Genomic DNA, 22,705 nt, shown 5'->3' with positions numbered 1-22,705 from the left:
CTAGGCATATGCTCAGCTATTGCACTTTGAATGGTTTATCGTGTCCTGACTTTGTGTTCAATTAAGTCAACAGTAAAACTGAAGTAACAAAGTGATCATAGGACCAGGCCCTTTATATGTTTCAATTATTATTATTATTAATAATATATATATATTTGCATTCAAACTGTCACATGTTTATTTACTATAAAACATTAATTTAAAAGATGAAATTTCTTAGCAATAAGCCCCAGCTCTGCTCAGAACCACAAAGGCTGTGGCTTGGCTATACGTGCAGATGTGATGCCAGAGAGGGCCACTCCTATGTCATCTTTGCTAATAAAAAACACAGGGGATGTGGTTGAATGGGTGATTTTATGAAGCTGTGACTGTCCACGCTATTGATGCTTTAGTTCCATAGCAACTGCTTGCAAATATCTAGTGATTGATGATGTAAATGTGCCATGATTTACTCTCACCATGGGCTTCATTTAGGTACCTAATGTCTGTCTGTGGTACCATACACGGAGTCTTTGAAAAACAGCTTTTGTAACTGGTCTTGGCTTTAATGAAAACCAGAATCCTTTCAGGAACTGAACAATAAATTTGTTAAGCATTTGTTTTTCTAGCTGAACTTCCAGTGACAAAATATTTAAGGCATAATGTAGTACAATTGGTTTTCATCAGAGAGAGATGATGTATGAGGTAAGGGTGTAAAGAGTACCTAATTATATCTACAAACTTGTATTATGCAAGTAACCAATTTTTTAAAAAAATATATTGGGGGATTTTTCAGTCAAAACAAATGTATTGTTCGAAGTGTGTAGTGAGGATAAGAATCTGATCTTCCTGCTGTTGTTTTTTAAATCTCTGTGGCTTGAACTTGGTTTTCTAAGTTTCCGTAGAGCTGTCCAAATTGGTTAGCTATTACAGCCATATTTTAAACTTTATTTTCAGTTTCTCTTGTAGTCTATCTAGTATTTATCAGTTCCAGGAAAAATCTTGACATAAAGGCTGGGTCATTTTTCAATTTAATATTTTTAGTGGGTTTTTCTTTCTCATAGATACAGCATAATTCTTTATTTTTTAGCTTACATCTGATGTCTTCACTTACAAAAAAAAGAGGGCAGAAACCTGGAGTTCTGGCAGAATGAAATCCAGAGCCGTAACAACGTAATGAAATAAGACAAATATTGTAGTGTTGAAATTATTGCATGAGATTTTATGGATTGTGTGACAGCTGTCCAACGCTTCTTAGGAGGGAGGGCTGGAGATTAGTTGCAGGACCTGTTCGCAGGACGTGGCATCCTTGCTTGAGGTACCTGGCTAAGAAGGAGGGCTCTGGGTCTTCCCCTTCATCAGTCCCCTTTGGGGACTGGTAACAGCAGCAGTGGCTTTGTGGAGGCAGAGGCCATCTTTTGCATGGAATTAGCCTGCAGCCTGGATGGCGCACAGAGGCAGCTGCTTGGTGTGAGGTGGGTTGGGACTACACAGATGGTTTTGTCTTAAATTATAACAGTCACCTATCAATTGCTGCATAGAAAACAGTTTTGTGTGGAGCGAGGTTCCTGAGCTCCAGTATCAGATGTCTTTCTGTCTTACAGGTAGGTCTTGTCTGGTCTGCAGTGCAAATGCCTGCCAGACCTGTTCCCAGAGCTGGGATACCCACAGTGTTGCATTTGTTGATGTCAAACACTGCCATCCTTTCTTCAGTGGAGCAGTAATAGAAAATTGTCCTCAATTTAGTTTAACGAGCTTGTAGGAATTTTATGTATTTGACACCTCTGCTCCTCTTAAAATTCAACTGCAATAGGCCATGTGCTCAGAAGTTATTAAGGGAAGACACGTCATGATTACACATCTTCAATATCTTAAGGAACTAGGACAAGAATAATAATGATATTAGTTTGTTGAATAAAATATTGAGTCACATAAAGATGTTATTGAACACAAATTCTCCAGGTTTGGCAGGATCTCATTTGGAAAATGAATTATACATTATAGGGGTTCGTCAGAAAGTCAATTGTCTGCAAATTCCTTAGTAGGACAGATCTCAATTTTCTGTTCTTCCCCCATATGAAAGACAAGTGATGAGGGGAAAAAAAAATGCATTAACTTTAGATTGTAGGAAGGCAAAGGGGAAATGAGCTCTGATGGTTTATCTGCTTTCAACACTATGTAACCGAATAGGTCTAATGTCAGACAGCCATGTCAGAGGGAGCTGATTTGTATTCACTATTTGTAAAGTTAACTAAATACATATTTTTGAGTTTAACTTTAGGATTCTACTTCTTCAAATGTTAGGCAACCCTTAGTGATGCCTGCAGAGATGTTTAGCACATGCTCTACTAGAAGTATCTGATTGCTGAGGTGAGGACCCTCATTATCTTTGGAAAAAGCTATGGGTTTTTCAGGATAAAATGCAAGTTAAGCAATTAAGAAAAAATCTTCATAGTTTCTTACAATGAATGCATAAAAATAGGCTTGCATCTGAAGTAGGTAATGTATTTAGTAACGTAAGCAGATCTTCTGGGAAAGATTATGTGGTTTTTGATTATTTTTTCAAAAAATCAGGAAAATAAAAAGTGAAGCAAAAACACACACACACACAGAGGAATGTTTCAAAAATGGGAAAATTAATTAAAACAGTATATCAGAGAACTCTTCCAAACGTCTTAATGCCACTATGGTCAGAGAACTGATCGACTTTAAAGCAAGGAGGAATTATTAATATTAATCTCTTTCAGTTTTTGTTATAGCACAAAGCATAGAATTTTGCCCTGCACTTTTTGCTTTGTGTCCAGAGCATTTGTGTTAGGTGTGAAAAAAATCAGCATTGACACAGACTTGAAGGCATGGAGACTTTAAGGCATCCTTCCATAAGATGTTGTAACTGTTTTATTTCCTCACAGTAGAAATTTGTGTGCTTTACCATTTAAGCTTGTCTAATTTCATCTTCCAGACACGGGATCCTGTTATGTCATTATGCATGGCGTTAAAGCATCTGGTTTTTACAACGTGAACGCCGGTGCCTGCACTTAGACAGGTATGTCTGTTCATTAGGATGAGGATAACGCTCTGTGTGTCATATCTCTTGAATGCACGAAGGCTTTTCCCAAAGTTAGAGAATCCTATCAAGAATGGATGCACTGGTTCAACTCTTTCATTCCAGAACCAAGAGCAGAGGCCAAGTATTGGTCTGGTCACTTCTGTCACCAGAAGCACGATCTGTCATTTCACTGAGGTCATGAAGATAATTAACTTGACTGTCTCTTCTATATCATTTTGAAAAATGCACTTGATATTTGTCATCTCCTTTCTAGCATACAGAATCAGCATAAATATGAAAGCTTAAGTAAGCAATGTATTTTGATGGATATTCTCCATTGAGAAAGGGAGAAGGAAAAGGCAGAAAACTATTTAAGAAATTATGGTGACGTTTTGATTTTTAAAGTCTAGGATAACTATATCGGAATAAGTGAATGATCTTCAGACACTGCAATTAAAGGTTTGGGGCACACCAAACTTACTAATATTTTCTTTGTGAAGCCTGCAATTGGTTGGTCTTGAGTACTGTCCCTTTTTAGTTTGTACTATTTATGCTATAAACAGGAAAGTAAAGTACTTTCAGATCAGTTTAAAAAAGCAGATTCTGCCCTCCTAAAGGCATAATTTCACAGAGACGTTAGGTTTCTCTGAACATTAATGTTGACAAATAAGCAATGTTTGCGGGATACTGATGTCTTCTGTGTTAAGGCTAGTTCCTTTCGCGAACTCTGAATCATATTATATACAGAAAGAGAAAAAACTGAAGTTCTCAAAAGACGGAATATTCAATTTACATGCATCCTTTAGCCTCATCTCACTTCCTTCAAGCTCCAAAGATGTGTATGTATTCCTGTTTTTTTGTCTTAAATATTCTCCTGAAAAGCAGTTAAACTTTACAAAACAGTTGCTGTATTTGTTTGGATTTTTCGTAGATGTATTGCCTCATTTAATGTGCTCCTTGAAAATAATTTGGGAAAACATTTACAGCATAATTCGGATAAAAGTATTTGTAACAGCAAAGATGGACGGCTGGGTTTGAAGGAGAAGCATTCCTGTCTGATAACATATGTGGGATACTACTGTGTACTCAAAGCTTCAGGCTCAACCCCACAAATGGCGTAAGTGCTCAAGCTAGGTGCTCGGTAACCAGGAAATACCAAAACAGAGCCCCAGAGCCCTCACTTTGCTGCCTCCCAGTCTTAAACCCATAAAGTCCCTCCTTGCTTGAGGTGCCAGGGCTTCTATTCTACAGCTTCAGTTGCAACCTCAGCACATTTCTGGCAATGCTTTGGGTAGTTCTGCAGTCCTCGGAAGGACTGAAGCTCAATTATTTAAATACATATATACACCTTTATGTATGTATGTATATGTGTACAAATGAACCTGCAATGTTCTCTAGTGTGGATATGGAGACCTGAACTCCTTCCTCACAAATGAATGTCCTGGCTGCTGCATGAGAGATAAAAGTTCTGTCCTGGACTTACTGTACACAACTTGGCTTTCCTCAGGCTGGGGAAGAAACTGAGCTTGCGTCTGTCCTCCTTGGCCAGGTGTTCCCAGCAGGAGAATGGCAGGAGGCACAGCATGAACACTTGGAGCCCTGCTGGCCCTGTTTCTTTAGGTTCATGGGTAAAAACCTCTCTGGGAGCAAGAGGATGCGTTGGGACACGTGTCTCTGAAGAGGCTAGACCAGGTCACACCAGGCTCGATAGTTCTCCTGGCACACTTGTCCCACAGGGCAGCTCCAAATCACTGCCCAGGCCTCAGCAGCGGGTTCCCAGGACACACTGGCTGAGGTATCCCACTGCCCTGTCTATAACATGAGGTGGTGGGCGGCAGCTCTTCCTGCTTCCTTCATGCAATGAGAGCTCCTAATTTCTAAAAAGGCAGGACCAAATTGTGCAGCATCAGCATTTGAAAGTATTTAGGGGGGAAGTGTAGTGAAAAATGGGAACATTCTAGTGTTGTTGCATGTATGGGTTAATCTGCTTGTTTGTTTTGAATTCCTTAATCAGAAAATAATGTATTAAAGTTGTTCATTGTTTCCAAGGCCACATTTTGTCCGGTTTTCATTGGCAATTTGGAGAACTTCAGGTGGCAAGCTTTGCATCGTACCCATGTGGACTGAAATCGGAGTGGTTTTGTCTTCTACAAGGTGAGTTATCACACACAGTGTGGTGTGATTATTTGGGTGGTAGAAATGGGCCTGTTTACTTGGGGATCTTGGCTTTGTGAGTGTGTCTGCAATGTCACACATCTGGTGTTTGTCTCTGCAATCACTTTTTCCCAATTTTGGTCTAGCAAGTCTCCTGATAGCTATGGTCATCCCCTAATTCTGAAGCAGAGAAACAGGTAGGGTTTTCCCATTTGCTAGAGCTGTCTCCTCTTGCCCATCTTACTATTGCTTCATTTGTTGCTCCTTTATCACAACTGCGTTCATGCCAGAACAAAATAAGAAAGGATTGAAATTTGCTAGTGCAGGCAGAGACCTACACAAAATGACTAAACTGGATTTGTCCAAACTTTTGACATTTCATTCTTTCTCAGATGTCTTGTGGGGAAGTTGTTTGTGCTCTGACAAACTATTGTGTTGTTTTTGTTTGTTGGCTTTTTAAGCATTAGATGTTTTATAAAGTCCATTTTGATGCTCCAGTGACTACACAGATTGCTACTATCCGTTAGTAATTGCCTGAAGGATTAGGACTAACATTTAAAATAATGTAACTGGCATGTCTTTTTGATTATTACGGAACTGCCACATGAAGTATTATTTGGCGGCAATTTTATGATGTGCCCAAGTGGAAGAAAATGCCTATTTTATTAAAAAAGAATGCACCCAAGGACAGTGCAATGGGACCCTGATACAAACGTTTCACAATAGGACACATTCTCATGAAGTGATTTAGTGTCTCAGATGGGATTTAACTCCCAGGGAGAATTCCAGAATTGTCACTTACTGACACTGGTTTATTTTCAGTGGAGAATGCTGGCTTCTCAGAAAAGGAGGAGGGGAGGGAAGAACCATCTCATTTGTTTTATTCCTGTGTTTGATGGGTCAGGGCAAAGTTATTTGGGGGCAATTCTGCTACATTCCTTGTCAGATACTCATTCCTAAAGTGCTGAGCAGGGAATTTTATTGCTTTCACTTGGGGCAGTTAAAAATAATAAATGGTATTTGAGAATAAGAGATACATTTTATGTCTCTTGTAAAATTTGCCTTCAAAGATCTCCATTACCTGTGCAAATGCACCAGTAATCCCATTAACATCTAGCAAACAGTAAACAGAGAAAAAAATGTTTAAAATAAATCTTTTGTGTAGTATTCCAAAGCAAGTTTGAAATCTTTTTTTTCCTACTATGCATAGACCTAAACTAATTCCCTAGTCAGAAAATATACTGCTTCCATTGACAGTTCTGATTACGGTTGTTGTGGTTTAACCCGGCTGGCAGCTAAACACCACACAGCCGTTCGCTCACCCTCCCCCCTCCCTCTCTGGGATGGGGGAGAGAAACGGGAAAGTGAAGCCGGTGAGTTGAGATAAAGACAGTTTATTAAGACAGGAATATAATAATAATAATAATAATAATAATAATAGTGATAATGATAATAGTATTACTACTAATAATGTGTAAGAAACAAGTGATGCACAATGCAATTGCTCACCACCCGCTGACCGATGACCAGCCTACCCCCGAGCAGCCGGCCCCCCACCCCGGCCAGCCACCCCTATATATTGTTTAGCATGACGTCAGATGGTATGGAATACCCCTTTGGCCAGTTTGGGTCAGCTGTCCTGGGTCTGTCCCCTCCCAGCTCCTGCTGCACCCCCAGCCTGCTCGCTGGCAGGACAGAGCGAGAAGCCGAAAAGTCCTTGGCCTGGTGTAAACACTGCTCTGCAACAATTAAAACATCAGCATGTTATCAGCGCTCTTCTCATCCTAATTCAAAACATAGCACCCTACCAGCTACTATGAGGAAAAATTAACTCTGTCCTAGCTGGAACCAGGACAACGGTGCAACTACAACTACTGAACTGTCCTGTTCGAGCTGAGTTGTCATTGCTGCACTTTGGAAAACTGAATTCATAAGCCTGACAAGGACTGAGTGGTGGGACTATTTGTCTACAATAAGCATGTGTCAGCAGGGGACATAAAGCTAAAGGACTCCTTGAATTTTAATGGACAAGGAATGTAAATTGTGTAAGTAATAGGCAGAAACACTTGTTGGAGAGCTATATTCATAACTGGAAACTATATGAATTCTAATTAACAAAATGGAAAAAGCCATTTTCAGAGCTATTTTCCCATAGGAGGAATTTTTTAATGACAAAATATGTGTTATGAGTACTGTTCTTATATGTAGATGTGTCCATATATGCACATACATGGGTATAGTGCAAACTGATCCCTTTCTTCTGTTTTTAAGACACGCCTGAGAAAAATCCAAGTTCTAATGTATAAAATATTCACAAAAATACAATGGCGAGTATTCTGTTTGCTAGCCGATGGTTCTCTGTTCACTTCTCGATCAGAAATCCAACATAGAGTTAAAACATACTTCAAAATTTTTCAGTATTTATCATGGTTTCTGAGAAGCTGTCAATGCTTAATGCTCAGAAAATTCAGAGATTACATAAGTTTGCTTTCCTGCATGACAGAAGTGACTTTTCAGGTGGATGGTCTGTTGCATCTCAGAGACCCTCAAGATTGACAGTACCTATTTTACTGTCTCGTGTATGCCTTACTAGTACCCGGAACAGTCCGTTCCTTTCTTTTCAACAAATTCATGCTTAACTTTAAACATAACATGATTATGTTTGACTTCTCTGTAGCTTCCTTACATAGAAGGGAAGACAGAGAGAGGAGGACCTGTACATCCCTGCCTTGATCCTGGAGGATGTTTCACTTGGACAGCTTAAAGATGCTGGGAACTCCAGTGTACAGGCAGTAGGTTTTATGGCTTTTGGGTTTTGGAGTAGGCAACTGTTGATGCTCTCCAACTGCTTACACTGCATAGATATTAAGCTGATTCTAGAAGGCCTATAACTTGCTCTAACAGAATTATTGTAAGTATTGCCAATTCTGGCACTTCGTCACCTTGTACTATCTACAAAATTACAAAAATAAAGATTTTTTTTGTTTAAATTATGAAAGAACATTTTAATGATAAATTTTACTGTCTAACACTACATGTATACCATTTGGGTGCATGAGTTCTTTGAATGTGAGCATATACTTGAGGACTCTGATTAATCAGGAGCTGAATTGACACAACTAGTGACTGATGCTGTCCTTTCACTGGAAATGGAATGTGACAGGACCAGTTCAATGTATATTGTGATGCAGAGTAAGTGGTGGACTGGAACAACTTAGTCAAGTCACAAGTAACTGCTGAGCTTGAAGGAGCAGAACGGAACAAAAGTATTCGGGAGCTGCACTTCTCTGAAGAAAACACTCTAGTGTGTCTGTATTAGGCAATTTCTTCTTCCTTTCCTCTTACCATCCAGAAGGTGGTTCTGTGATAACTGAGGCATTTGTTTTCTTCATTGTCTGCTGCCTCTGCAGAGCCTTCTGAGCATCCAGATCCGGCAGGTGTATCTGTGTCAAGTCACAAAATGCAAGGGAATTTAATTAGGACATGCTAAATTCTTAGCAGATGCCAAGCAGACATACTCAGAATTACTAACACCTTTATTTTTATCTGACTCAGTTTGTTTTCAAGCTTGAACATATGTGTACACCAAGATTAGAGCTATTTGCATGCCAGGTTTCAGAGTTCAGTTATTTTGGGGTAAACTCCATCAAAAAAGACAAAAAAAGTCTGTGGCATTTGATCAGGAGATGAAGGGGAGGCGATTTTATTTATGGCAGAAATAAAGATTATTGTTCTTTCAAATTAGTTAAAGAAAAGGCAAAACTATGCATGGAGATCAAGCACAGGAGAATCCAAGTTCCCAGAGAAAGTATTCTGTCTTCATTTTCTCCCTTCTCCAAAGGTAAAAATTAATCTTATTTCTTGGTCCATGAGAGCTGGTCCTTACAGCCATGTATGTGATCTCTGCTGCATAAGGAATCTGTAGCAGTTCAAGGGAAGTTATGGCCAACTGCACTAATGCCCGATGCTTTTACACCAGGACTTTTCCATTTCTCAGCTAGATTGAAATGCATTAGAAAAGTTTGGTTGGATATTTGATCCGTACATGCAGGGTTCTTAAGGGGCGGATTCGTTATTACCTTGCAATTAACATCTGCTTGCGGGTTATATGTGTGCATGTAAGAACAGGCCTTGCCATACAACTAATAACTTTCATGATAAAACTACTGATGGCATAATCCAGGTTTATGAAGTCCGATGGGTATTAATTCTCCTTAGTGCCAGTCTCAAATTTCATAGAATCGTGAAATGGTTTGGTTTGGAAGGGACCTTAAAGACCATCCGGTTCCAACCACCTTGCCTTGGGAAGGGATGCCTCCTACTAGACCAAGTTGCTCAAAGCCCCATCCAGCCCAGCCTTGAACACTTCCAGTGATGGGGCATCCAGAATTTACAGCACTTCTGTGTGCGATGGTCAGAAACAGGCAGAAACCTTCTCTGAATTCAGAGAAGTGATAAAACCACTGTCTGCGACTGCTAGTGCATTAACTAGACTGCAGTTACAGCCAAGCCCCTGTATCTTCCCCTTGGTTGGAAAGGGTCTCAATTTATATTTGACTATTAATAACAGTGGTCCAGATGTGGCTTAGGAAATCTCTAAACTGCTGATTGTCAGAAACAGGGAGGATGTTTTGGGGTGGGAACACCACACTGATTCATACACTGTTCTTATATTCTTTTCCAAAAAGCCTGGCCTTGTCTGCTGTTAAAGGCAGGATATTGGGCTAGATGGATCTTTGGTCTGATGCAGGACAGCAGTTCCCATGTATGTGGGGCACAGTGTGGGGGTGGCTGTGAACCCCCATCTCCCAGGGTCTGAGGATCCCAAACATGACTTTCACCTCCTGCTAAAGCATTCTGGCTGTAGTGCTTCATCTGTCATCCGTTTCGTCAAATCCTGCTTGCAGCAGCAGTGCAGCACCGGGAGGGAGAGTTGGTCCCCTTTGCAAGGCCTGTGTATTTCTGTGTGTTTATTTGTTTATTTTGGCTTGGATGAAGAGTGTTTTGGGTTTTTTTGTTTTGTTTTTTTTCATGAACAGGGAATTCAGAAAAGTGACATCATTTTTAATCCTTGACAGTTTATGGGCTTTGAAAGAGATTCTGGATAACACAGAGCAATTAAGATGCCATTTTAATAGTTCTTTCAAGTGAAATCGAGTGAGTAATTAAATAAAATTGAATGAGGACCATGTCAGGCCACCCACAAGCTTTCATATGCACTACAAATACATGAGTAAGTCAGGGTGGGGGGCAAATGTTGTGTGGCTAAGTGGCCCTATTTATGTATTATTCAGTGACTCTAGGAATGAGGTTTTCAGCTGAAAGATTTGATTTCTTTTTACAGTGTTTCCCAGCAAGAACATCCAAGTTTGGCTATTGCTATTCAAGCAGTACTAACTTTTCTATCTTTTAAAATTCTTTATGGTGGTGTTAATGTCATTATTTTGTATAGACTGCCTATGGTAAAAGTCACGGAACATAACCAAGATTTCTAACATTAAACACTGAATTTGAATTTCATGGGGTATGGTATGGGGTATGGTATTATGAGTACTTTTTATTCATTTTACAGAGAGGAAAAAAAAAACAATGTGCAGGCGAAGGAAAAACAGGTGCTTTTGAGACTTCCAGTATGGTAACTAAGTAGGTATTGATGAAAAGCAATATCTCTGTTATTTATCAGTTCATTTCTTAGGAAAAACAAATCTTTTTTCTTTGAGCTTTTCCACTCTAATGTGTTAAAATTTGTGCCAGGATTTCTCACTATAATTAGAAGTACTAGCTGGAAAATGTGTTTCTGAAGTGTATTCTGAGTACTGGAGCTAGGATGCCCAACCTTGTCTTAGATCTATGCAAAATGTTGATAAAATATAGACTGAAAAATATTCCATTTGAAATTAAAACTGAGTTATTAATACGCATACATTTAAGAACAGTTTTGAAAACCTGACTTTTATCTTTACTTTTCCCGAAATTCCACCTCCTGCTAAAGCATTACTTTTCCTGAAATGAACATGGGGCAAGGCAGTGGTTCAATACAACAGACAAAATAATCTCATTGTGTTTTGCATCCAGATTCACAGAAAAGCTCATATTATTCCTTAAGAATTTCCTCTGTGGGATACCTTCTGGGCACAGCAGCTAACAGAGTGGGTATCTGGTAGCACTCGCTGCTCACCCCGCATGAACTTGTTTTCCTTATACCTTGTCCATTTCTCAGTGTGTTGCAATCAGCTGATCGTGACTCAGTGCCTGTAGGTGCTACCTAATACATACTTGCATTTTTCTTTCTCTCCTAAAAGATGATTTCTTGTTTTTTACTGTGAATATCTGGGACAGTGCAGGCCCCCTCTGGTGGTCGGAACATCAGTACATTTCTACAGGCTTTCACTCAAAAGTCTGTTCTGCTGAGGGGCCAAAATGTGTGCTTTACACTTTCAAGTCATATGACCATAGTTAGATCATTTTTCTAAGAAAACCACTGGGATGAGCCAAAACCAGAGGAGAAATATGCGTAGGAGAGGTGTTCCAGTGTGTGTCAGGTCCCAGGAATGCGGTTGGTGACACTGTTAGGTCCACGCAGAGCAGCTGCAAAACTCATGGTGCTGATTCTCACTGCCTGGCTATCCTGAGGGTATAGGGACGGTGCTCAGGGTGCCAGGACCAGGCCTGCTGCTGGAGGCAGGGCAGAGCATTAGGGAGAACTAGGAAACAAAGTCTGACTGCTCAGAAAACACATCTGCCTAATGGCACAGGCTGCTCTTTCTCCAGTCACTGGAAACCACAGGGATATTGGGTATGGCATATTGAGGTATAAAAAGCATGTAGAGGTTGACTTACTGTTTTTTATGGCTTCCTTTTAATTTGGTATAGTTGGGTTCATGACAACAAAATCATTAGGACTCTCACACAGAGGGTTATGCTATACAACCGTAATTGCAAGATGAAGACTCCCCTAAATATTTTTCCTTTTCCTCTGTTTGCGTGTGAAAAAGCGGCATTTCCCTTCGCTGTTGTGAGGATGTTTTTTGTCCTCTCTGGCAAGTTACTGCGTCTGACATCCTGGATGTTGAGATGGTTTCTAAAATTGCTGAGAAATCCAAACAGTGTCTAGAAATTATTATGGCACCTTCATAAGCAAGTATGAGTGATGTCAGCAGGAAAACAATCTAGATGGCTATCCAAAATCTGTTTTACAATCACTAGCTAGGGCTTCTCCTTCCCTTCCGAATCTCTGATTCTCACACATTGCACAAGCTACACTGGAATTTCTTAGGCTGTCCCCTAAGCCCTGAACTTGACTTTTTGTCTGCTGTCTCCCAGCAGCAACACATACCATCCACCACTCAAAGGATAAAAGAGGCCTGTCAACACAACAGCTGACCAAGAAAATGAGTAATACGCCAATGTGTTTATTTGCTGAGGGGTACGCGATCAATTCTATCAATGGTAACAAAGAGAATTTAATAATAATGTACAATAATTCTATCGCTATTTTAAAACCCCACTAGCCACAATAATGGCTGCTGAAGCTCTCATCGTTGTCATGGGATTCTTATTAGCCTGTTCTTAAGGAAGCTGAGAGATGTTTCCTAAAAATACATTTAATGTTGTTTAAGATTTTGTAAATGTGTCAGTTTCCCAGAAATCCCTCCTTTTCTTCATCTCCCAGCAGCACTTCTGCATACCTGAGGACTGCAAAAAATGGCTCCGTGCCATAATACACTTCGAAGTTTCAAACTCTGCTAGCAAGGGTCATTGTGGCCAAAGGCATCTGGATGCTTTTTTTCCTGCACTAAGTCTGAAGGCTCTGCACAATTTGCTGATGATGTACACTCTCGGCAGCTCCACACCACCATCAGAAAGGAGGTAAGCTGCCAGAGTAGCTGGACTGCTTTACAGTCTAGAGTATATTTTTAATTTAAGTTTATGATTACTGTGGCATATATAGATACCTTAAAAGTAGGAACTTAGAAATGAGTATGAGCATTTTTACTAGTTCTTTTCAATATAGACCAAGGAAAAGAGAATTTTGGATGAGATTTCTTAGCTATTCAACTTCAGTCATTCACCATGTGAATAAGCAATACTTGTGTATGGGTTTGCTGCAGAGGAGAATGGGCTTGAGAGGGAAGGAGTTTATAGTTGCCTCAGGAGCTTTCTTTTCCAAAGTGCCAAAGACTGGATTACATTCAAAAACAGTTTGTTGACCGTAAGAGACTGGGATATTTTTCATAAGCAATCTTCAACATCTCTTTCCTTTGCTGAGTTGAACAGTTATCAAGGTTTCGTTAGGTACGTATCAGTCTCTGAACAGGTCAATCCTTAACCTTGTTTTTGCTGAACTAAACAGCCTGAATTCATGGCGCTTCTCATTTAGAACATTTATTTTCCAGATGGCTAACCAGCAGTGCTAGAGCTAGACAAGGTGCAAAGAGATAAGATGCAATCACGTGCCAGGACCGTGTTGTATGGATTGTGTTGGCCCAGCTGCTCGTGGATGAGCATGGTTATGGAAGAAGGTGAGTCACTGGCCTCTCTCCTGTCACAGCCTTGCCTCATCCCACATGCAGTGAGCAGTGGGCCTCCTGAGGGACCAATGCCTTCTAATGATCATTCCTGACACATCCATTGCCTTGCTTTTGTTCAAACAAAGATTTTGGTACAGGGCTTATAAGACAAAGAAGATTTTGGTACAGGGCTTACAGGACAAGGAAGATTAATACCTCTGTGTTAATCATTGTGGTTTTCCTCTGAACATTTTATGATTTGTCAGCATCCTTTCTGAACTGCAGGCACTAAGCCTGGACAGTACATTAGCAGTAATTGTTCAGGATTGACGCAGACATGTGATAGCCATCCTACCTGATATACCCTTGAGTATACACTTAGTGTGTCCAAGAGCAGTATTGTCTCATTTAGCAGTGTTTCACACTGGGAGCTCTTGTTGACTTTTCAAGGACCTAAAGCTCATGAAAGAGATGCCTGTTTTTTTCCTAACTGCAGTTAATGATGAAGGGAAACACAATTACACTGAGGTCTTTTTTGCTGTTCTTTTTCCTGGGGACCAGCTTCATTCCTGTGCCCCAGATACAAAGACCTTAGGTATGAATTGTTAAATGGCTGAAAAGACCTATTCTCTTTCTTTGTTCAGGCAATACACAACATATGTCAGCAAAGAATTGAAAGAATTTTGGTATGGGCATGCATTCCTCTGACCGGGTGCTTGCATGCAAGAAAATTTATAGAATTATAATAGTAAGAGCTAATATTTTGATACTATCCTTGGAGCAAAATACCAGTTGAAGTTGAGTGAGACTATCCTGTTCATCCTGCTGTTGATACCAAGAGCAGCTCCAAACTGCTATTCTAAAATAAGAAAAAATGCTAAGAAAAATACAGTATGCAAGCGAGTTATGGGCAGGTGTGTCGTATATCTAAATTGCTGTGTGGGCCCCAAATTACTTTGACAGAACTTTCCTGTAACAGCATTTGGCTAAGATCTTCCATCCTTCTTCCTCGTTGCCACTGCTGGCACCTCCCCAGGCTCCTGCCAAGTAAATCCAGCCCCAAGCAGCAGCCCAAACACAAGAGGCTGATAAAGACATTGGGTCATAAATTAGGGACAGATGCAACTAAATGAGGAATTTCACAGACACACGTGGGTGGTGCTGGGGAAGAGGAGATAGAGGCAAACAGGAATTTTCAGTAGGAAAAGCCCAGTTTATCTGCAAGATCAGCTGAGGACAGAAAAGGAAAATGAATTGGTAGATCTAAATTAAACAAGCCAGAATCTGGGCCACAACGTAAGGATGCTCCTTCATAACAGCAATAAAATGGAGGCAAAAAAGCACGCACAGGCTTCATTTCTTCATTACAAACTTCGTAACACTCCGTACTTGGCAAGCTCCTGACTCACCCTGTGTGCCAGAGGATTTTCCTGGCTAAAGCAGTCCCTTGGCAGATGCTCCCCCACCTCAGTCCCAGAGATACCATCTCCCAAACAGCCTGTGTGGCTAAGAGGAGGCTCACTATGTTATCATTATGGTATCCTGAAAAATATAGATGGGGTCAATGGTTAGAGGAAAAGTTTTGAACATTGCCACGCTCGCAGAAAGAGTGCTTTAATGTGTGAGGTTACTCCAAGTCAGATGTTCACTTAGACTGAGGTTGAGGAACAGGCTTACCTCAAAGCATTGATCTGTGATACAAAGATAGGAAAAAAAAAACCACCACTATTAAAACCACATTTAGTAAGCATCCTCTCCAAGGTCTCCATGGGCTCTCAAGGCTGCAGGCTAGTGCATGCTGCCCACCCCAGCAACAGGGTGCACTGACTGGCACTCTACAGGCATCCTGTTGTTATATGCAAAATTAGGGAGTAGGCAGAGCCACTCCCTCAGTAAGGACAGCTTTTTCCAACCAGAATGGCAGGACTGCTGTCTTCCTGCCTATCTGTCCCATTTCTCAGGGCATTGGATTCTAACACAGTGCTAAGGGTATTATGTCATGTCTTCCCCCTTCCTTCTGCCTCCTTCCCACCCCTAAGGTCACTTGGTTAATATGTCTATTGTATGCTTTAATTAGTACATTCCTGGCTGCAGGCTACCTTCTCTTCTTCCTGTCCTCTTTAAAACACAGCAGTTTATACAGTATATATTATTTTTTAAACGTTAATTGTGCAAAGACCTTTTAGGAATTGTAATGTTTAGTTTGCTATGACCTTTGCACAAGATCTGCACATGACATATACACAGCAAACACTAGCTTACAGTGGCAGGCTGCCAAAGCTCCACAGCATCTTATCACCTCTTCGCCCACTTCCAATTTGTTAGATTTCTGGGGAACCCTGCTACATACATAATATAAATATATACAAATGTGGCAAAACCCTATTTGTATCTATTCCTTAACACCTATCCTGTGGTGTGCCAAACTGAGGACTAAAAGGTTGCCTTTGACTGGCATCTTAAGGAAGCCTGCGTTTATGGCACAGCAGAGTCTGAGAATAAGGACTAGCCCAGTGAGCTGGAGCAGAGATTTCTTTTTCTTGGGAGGGCTGCTCAAGAGGGGTTTGTGTACCAGAAGGAGGCAAGAAGTGCCTCTGATGATTTTCTGCTGCTATAAACTCTGGTCTCCTACAGCAGCCACACAGGTGGGTGCCAGCTTCAGCAAGCCTGCTGACCAAGCTCACTCTGCTTCAGTTACAGCACCCATGAAGAACTAAAAGACCAATGACTTATCCCTAGCCTCAGCAAGAGAGAGACAGGCAGGATCTTATCCATGAGGTGAGTAACTGTTGAGAGGCATTAATGATAAAGTAATCATGACAACTACATAATTTCACAATGTCAACCTACGCATGCAGTGACAGAGGCAGATCACGGAGGAGGGTAACCTCTGGCAGGGGAAAAAAGGAAAAGCAACAGTGAGCAGCTGGGAGGGTGCCCAGGAGCTTCAGTCTCTGACCCAGTTCAGCTGCAGATTCAGCAACACATCCAAGCAATGTCTCATTAACAGCTTTATAAATTTCTGCAATATCTGGGTGTTGTCTAAAGGTTTCCCTTGAGCACACCCACGTAATCTGAGCCTCAGCCAGTATGGCTATAGAATATACAGGAAAAACTAACAATGCTTCTTTTTAAGAAACAGATATCAGCATCTGAAATAAGTCACTGTGCTTGACTTAGCCAAACCAAATTCCTGATGTCTAGAGTTTTGTCTATCTAATGATAGCAGGATTAGACACTATATGCATGAATATACTGCACGACTGTGCAAAACCAAATAGTGCCACAAAGATAATTGTGGTTTAATTAATACAGTCTGCTGCTCCATGCTCCACCAAGTTTTTGATTATTTGTCCATCTTTAAATTTTCAACAAAGCATTCCTGCACAGTCGGATGCCTTCAGAAAAAAAAAAAAAAAAAAAGAACAAAAAATGTATCTTGCTTTCCTTTTTGGAAGTTTGGCTTGTTTTCAAGCCATTTCATTCAATAAAATATATTTTTTGGTTTATTAACAACACATCTGTCATCTCCATTTTTAAAAAAACTTTTTGACATTCTAAATTTCTGTGAATTTCATAAGTGAATATGAAATATTTTTACATACAGCATAAAAAAACTAAAGCAATTTGGAAAACATGTTTTTGTTAAGGACATAAAGATGTTGCCGAAATACTAAGTTTACTTGTTAACTTTGTTCAATGATTTCAATTTCATGTCTCAAACTCCAGCTTTTAAAAATATGTGTCTCACAAATAAAGGTGGTGCTTTTTGCCCATTCACCGCAGTTTACAATAAACTATTTTCATGGTTATTTGGTGTAAAAGACTGAAAATAAAAACATATTGTTCTGAGCATTGTGGACAACTTTTCCAGACGGGGAAAACAGAGGTTTTTATGACTTAAGAAAGCAGAATTCCCAGAGGGCTGGTCTGCTTTTCTTCCACTTTTCCCTTTAGGATTTTCTGAAAACATTTCACTTACTTTTGACTCTGGAGTACATTTATAGGCTCTTATTTTTAGGGTTTTGTGTGTACCTCCCGTGTGCATATTTCCAGCCCTGCCTTCTGCCTGCTTTCCCATGCTGACAGAGGTATCACAGCAATCTTGTTTATGTATGCTCACTCAAATATGACTGAAGATTTAAAGAGGTGGGGGTGCCTGTTTCTGTGTTGTTGTTGGTGGGTTTTTTTTTGTTTTGTTTTGTTTTGGTTTTGTTCCTCCCACAGGCTGCTAGGCAGAAATTTGCTCTCTGCCTACAGTGGGATAGGCTGTGTCCTGTATATTCTATAGCCGTACAGACTGAGGCTCAGATCGTGTGGGTGTGTTTAAGGAAAACCTTTAGACAGTCTCCAGGAGGAGCCTTGGTAAGGTGGGGAGCCCACAGAGGGGCCTGCTCCTGCCCAGAGCATCCCCTCATGCAGCAGGCGGATGGGCAGTGAAGCTGGGCTGTGACCCCCAACTTCCTCACCACACACCGTGTTTCTGTCCTGGCCTGTGCCCATGTGGAGAAGAGGTCAGAAGCTTTGCGGAAACGGAAACCTCTCTGCCCGTCAGCTCCCAGGGGTATCCTCCAGCCGGCAGCCCGTGCCCTCCCTTCACTTCCCAAAGCAAAAGCTAAGCAGAAGCAGTGCAGCAAGGTCTGAGAGGGCGAAACATGCCTTTGTCCACTCCCTTATTATCCTGAACAGCTGGGTTGGAGCCACACAAACCCCATGGCCACGAACGGCAATATTAACTTTAAAAAGAAAATCCTATTTTTGAGTGGCCGTGCCAGCTGTTCAACAAGCCCAGTTTCCAGCAACTCAGAATTTCTTTGTAAATAGGGAATCGTAACAAAATAGGGAACAAGAATATTATCGGAAGACTGAGATTTAAACTGGGGGAGGCCAAAATTACCTTCTCAGTTGTACCTAAATTAATAATCTAATTTTGAAAAGAAATTAGAACCTAAGCAGCTGCTGGTGGCTTTCTTGAAGCTGTTTTAGAAATAGTCAGATTATGGTTTTCTGAGTATTTGGATGCAGATGCTATAAAAGAAAAAGAATAGCCTGTTCTTAGGATATACTTTTGTTCATTGTTGATTCTTTGGCCTAGCAATCCAACTAGTAAGTATACAAATACTTTAAAACTTAAACCACATAAGAAGTATATTGTACTCAACAGAGGGGGACCGATTGTATATTTCTTGTTCAGCACAAGCCATGAAAAGATTAGTTGCTGAGTAACTTCCCAATATTTCATGTTCTTTTAAGCTGATAAGCTTCACTGTCAAACTAAACTCTTTTAATATTTGATGTCTTCTCAAAAGTGATTTTGTGTGATTTCTCTGAAGTAATAGGTTATTTAGGCCTTAATTCCATGTTATTTAAATGTTTTGTTAAGGCTAAAGCTTGGTTATTTAACTGATAAATCTGTTAGTCTGCTTAAAATAATACTTAAACATTAAAACTTTGTTAGTAGCTTAATTCAAGAGCATTGTCTACACCTCTGTAAAGGAAATGAATACATTTTTAGCTACAGTTGCAAGGTGTTAGGAATTATGGTGGATGTATAGTCTCTATAACATCCAGAACTGGGTTTTTCAAATATAAAGTCCTGTATCAGCATAGCGGTTATTATTAATCCATGGGTGATGTGCCAGGAGACTTGCCATTAAATTGATATAGCTGTTACCCAGCTGGGAAAAGCCCTGAACTTTGCTAAGATGGACAGAAAATTCTCACACCGAAAGCAGGGAGCAGATACAAACTGCCCACGGATAAATAGAGGCTGGAAATTAGAAGTGCGTGTCTAAGCATCGGAAATTCAATGGCAGCCTTACAAAGAAGTGATGGGGCAAAAACTCTCCATTCTGTGAAGATGTGACGTTTGCTGTCAATGCGATGATGGGGTTGCTCGTAAGAGTGGACTACCGAGCCATCTAACCCTGGGATCTGTCTTTGTGGTCTGTTCTCATGCAGTGGCAGGAGCTTGGCCTCCTGTTCTGTTAAGCTTTCACTTACTCGAGCACAATAATCAGGAGAACTGCGCTATAAATCTGACTGTTTCCAGTACAGGGCAGGAAGGTGGACAGATGTTGAAAAATGTTAAGATTGCAGAACTCAGGCACACAAAATTCAGGCCCTTAAATGAGGGAATTCCAAGTTGAAATCTGCCTGCACACCTTTAATTGACATTTTGCCTGGTGCAGGTGCACAGTGCACCTCATTTACATTCCAGCTCCACAGATTCACAGGACGTTTAAGCAATGCCTAAGTTTTTTTGCTGGACCAAAATGAGGTGGAGAGTTTCCCCCCTCTACTTTTTCCCTGAATGCCTTTTCGCTCACCATCCTGCACGTTTCAGCAGCTCATACCCTGCTGCTTATACAGCCTCCCTCTCCTCTCCACCTTTCCCCAGACACAGCACGCAGGCCGTTCCAAGGCTGCCTGTCTCCCTCCTTTTTTATTTCTGCTTATCTTTGTAACGTGCAGCAGGTGTGCTGTGCCCCAGGACCCAGTGGGACTGTGGCAGGAGGGTGCAGCCCGGCACTTGCTGAGTTCCATGCGCAAAGCACGAGCGGCTGCGCCTGCGGGATGTGTGGGAACCCTGCAGCCCTACAAGTGGCTGCACGCTTGAAGTCCACTGTGGCTAATTAAGCCCTTTTCCAGCACACCAGAGGAGAAAAACAAGTAATATCCGTCAGCCACTTGCCACCCAAACTGCAGCACGCGTTAGAAAGTCCAGCGTCAGCTTCGCTTTCCTTGGCTTTTCCCCTGTGTGAAACGGGTGCAGCTGGGTCAGTATGTTGTAGTCTATAAAGGAAAAGCGTTGCATAGGTGTGAGTATTATTAGCTGCTTAATAGAACTAGACAGCATTAAAAACAAACTCGAGGCAGACAGTGTGCCATAGCAGTGTCAGTTTAAACTCAGCTGTATTTATTGCTGAGAACTACTAAAGTGCATGGAACAAATAATTGCTGTGGCGTTCCTGTAACTCTGTCAGTGCTTTCTCACTAGCAGAGTCAAACAACAGAGACCACGGAGCTCCTCTGTGGCTACAAAGACTGATTTTTGGGCTCACATTTTTCATTGTCTTTTGCCAAAAAAATAATGATAAAAACAATGGGAACAGCTGAGTTGCCTTCTCTTCTTATAATCCAGCAGAGAAATTTCCTGACAGACTGCTATGTCCTCTCATGCTGTGGGAGCTTTGTAGTCAGTGCAATTGAGCTCCACACAGGAGCTTTCCCTCAGTCTAGATGACAAGGTCAGTTTTGGTCACCAGGAAAGCAGAAGGATGATTTCCTATCAATAGATGAGCTTAGAATAAACGCATCACCAAACCCATTCTGCCTTTATCAGCTCATGGAAGAGTGGCCATTTGCAGAGGTGGCCGAACTATGGTCCCTGCAGTGATACGGGGCGTTGTGAGGTGATGTGAAAACCTGCAGGACTAAGCTGGGAAAAACTTTGATGTTTTCTGAGTGAAGTTCTGTGGGCTGAGGGAGCAAACAGCAGAGTGTGCAGAGTTATACAGCCATCCACGGCGAAGCTACATCCAGTTCAGGGAACCGTCTTTTAACAGGGAACATTTCTCCCCACCGCTTCTACCTTCCACCATTACCTTTTGATACAGTCCCCCAACTCATTTTCCTGTGATTGTGTAACATCTCATAAAAGAAAGCGCTTGGTTGACTTGGTGGTTCATAACAATGAAACTGGTATATGCAACTTTTATTTTCTAGATATTTTTCCTAGAGAGCCTTTTTTTGTTTGTGTTTTAGTGTTCCACCTGCAGCTTCTGCATCCAGGGGCTACAGCTGCGTTCCCACTGAATTTCAGAGTTTCAGTCCCAAGTGCCATTGGGTAGGTTTTGCCTAAGCTTTAATTTGAAGGTTTTTGTTGTTATTATTTTTTAATACAGTATTATAGGTAATCGCTATATTCAGAAATAATACGCTGAATGCTTTTCTACACTACCTAGAGAGGTAATGTTGTACCAAAAAAGCTGTACTGATTTTTCCTAAAGGAACTTGGAAACAAAACAGTATGGCCATTGTATTTCAAACATTAGAGCAATTGTTTAGTACATGTGGTGCAACCCTAAATTTCTATGTCAGAACATGGTGCCAACTTTGAGTCTCCGTGAATTATGGTACTGTAGGCATGCACATGTTTAAACAAGTGCTTTCCTATCTTCAGGTTATATAGTCATATTTATGTATATGGTTTGGAAAAGCCAGACAATGCTCTAACGCGATAAAAGGGAACCTAAAACATATGCTCAATTTTCACACCATTGTACTTTTAAAACAAAGCAAAACCTATTGTGGAGCTTGGGTTTTTCTCTAAGTACATTGGCATTTGTTATGTATAAATACTAATAATGTTTGTTCTTGTATATCATAAAAACCTTGAAGTAGAAAAAAGGGACCTAGTAAAACAAATACAGATAAACAAAGAATAATTCATTGCTTGGAGTTGAAAGTATTTTGTGTCATAGCTTGTGTTACTACAGTATACTCATAAACCTGTGACTCTAAACATCTTTAAATTACAGGTTTAGGCAGCCAAAATATTAGTGTAACTGGTTTTGGATTCAATAGGCTACCTAGTGGCTTAATCTACTATTGAAGGTCAGGAGAATATAACTCATCCTCCACAATAGCTAGACATCACCAGCTATGCTTCTGGAGGTGTCCTGGAAAATGAAACTGTGAAAACATTCCAAGAGCTTCGGTGGGATTATTGTGTATGACAAGATCCTCTTCGACAATAGACAGACCTTGGTGCTTGTAATACCTGATAAAAATCCAAGCTCCCCCTCGGGACCACTCTGCTTGTTGTGCACAGTGTTTCAAATGGGTTTATAATATGCGGAATCAGCACCATCAGTGACTAAAACTAGCTCACAGCTTCTCACCCACGTTCTCAGTTTAAGCATTCATTGTTCTTTTAAACGTCTTATTTTCTTACTTTAAAAAAAAGTTTTCCCATGTGGCATAATACCTAGCCCTGGAAGATGCTAAT

At 40.8% G+C, this 22,705-nt stretch overlaps 1 long non-coding RNA gene across 1 annotated transcript; it reads right to left on the bottom strand.

Moving 5' to 3' along the window:
- Positions 1-6,769: 6,769 nt before the first annotated feature.
- On the bottom strand, positions 6,770-16,290 carry LOC308193596. Its single transcript, XR_013949802.1, has 3 exons — positions 15,370-16,290; positions 15,102-15,234; positions 6,770-8,625 (listed from the first exon to the last, which is right to left on the bottom strand). It is a non-coding gene; the product is annotated as an uncharacterized lncRNA (long non-coding RNA).
- Positions 16,291-22,705: the final 6,415 nt, after the last annotated feature.

The sequence above is a fragment of the Anser brachyrhynchus genome (assembly GCF_964034855.1).
Source record: "Anser brachyrhynchus genome assembly, chromosome: 3".
In the NCBI taxonomy this organism is placed as follows: Eukaryota; Metazoa; Chordata; class Aves; order Anseriformes; family Anatidae; genus Anser; species Anser brachyrhynchus.
This window is presented reverse-complemented; position numbering and strand designations above follow the sequence as displayed.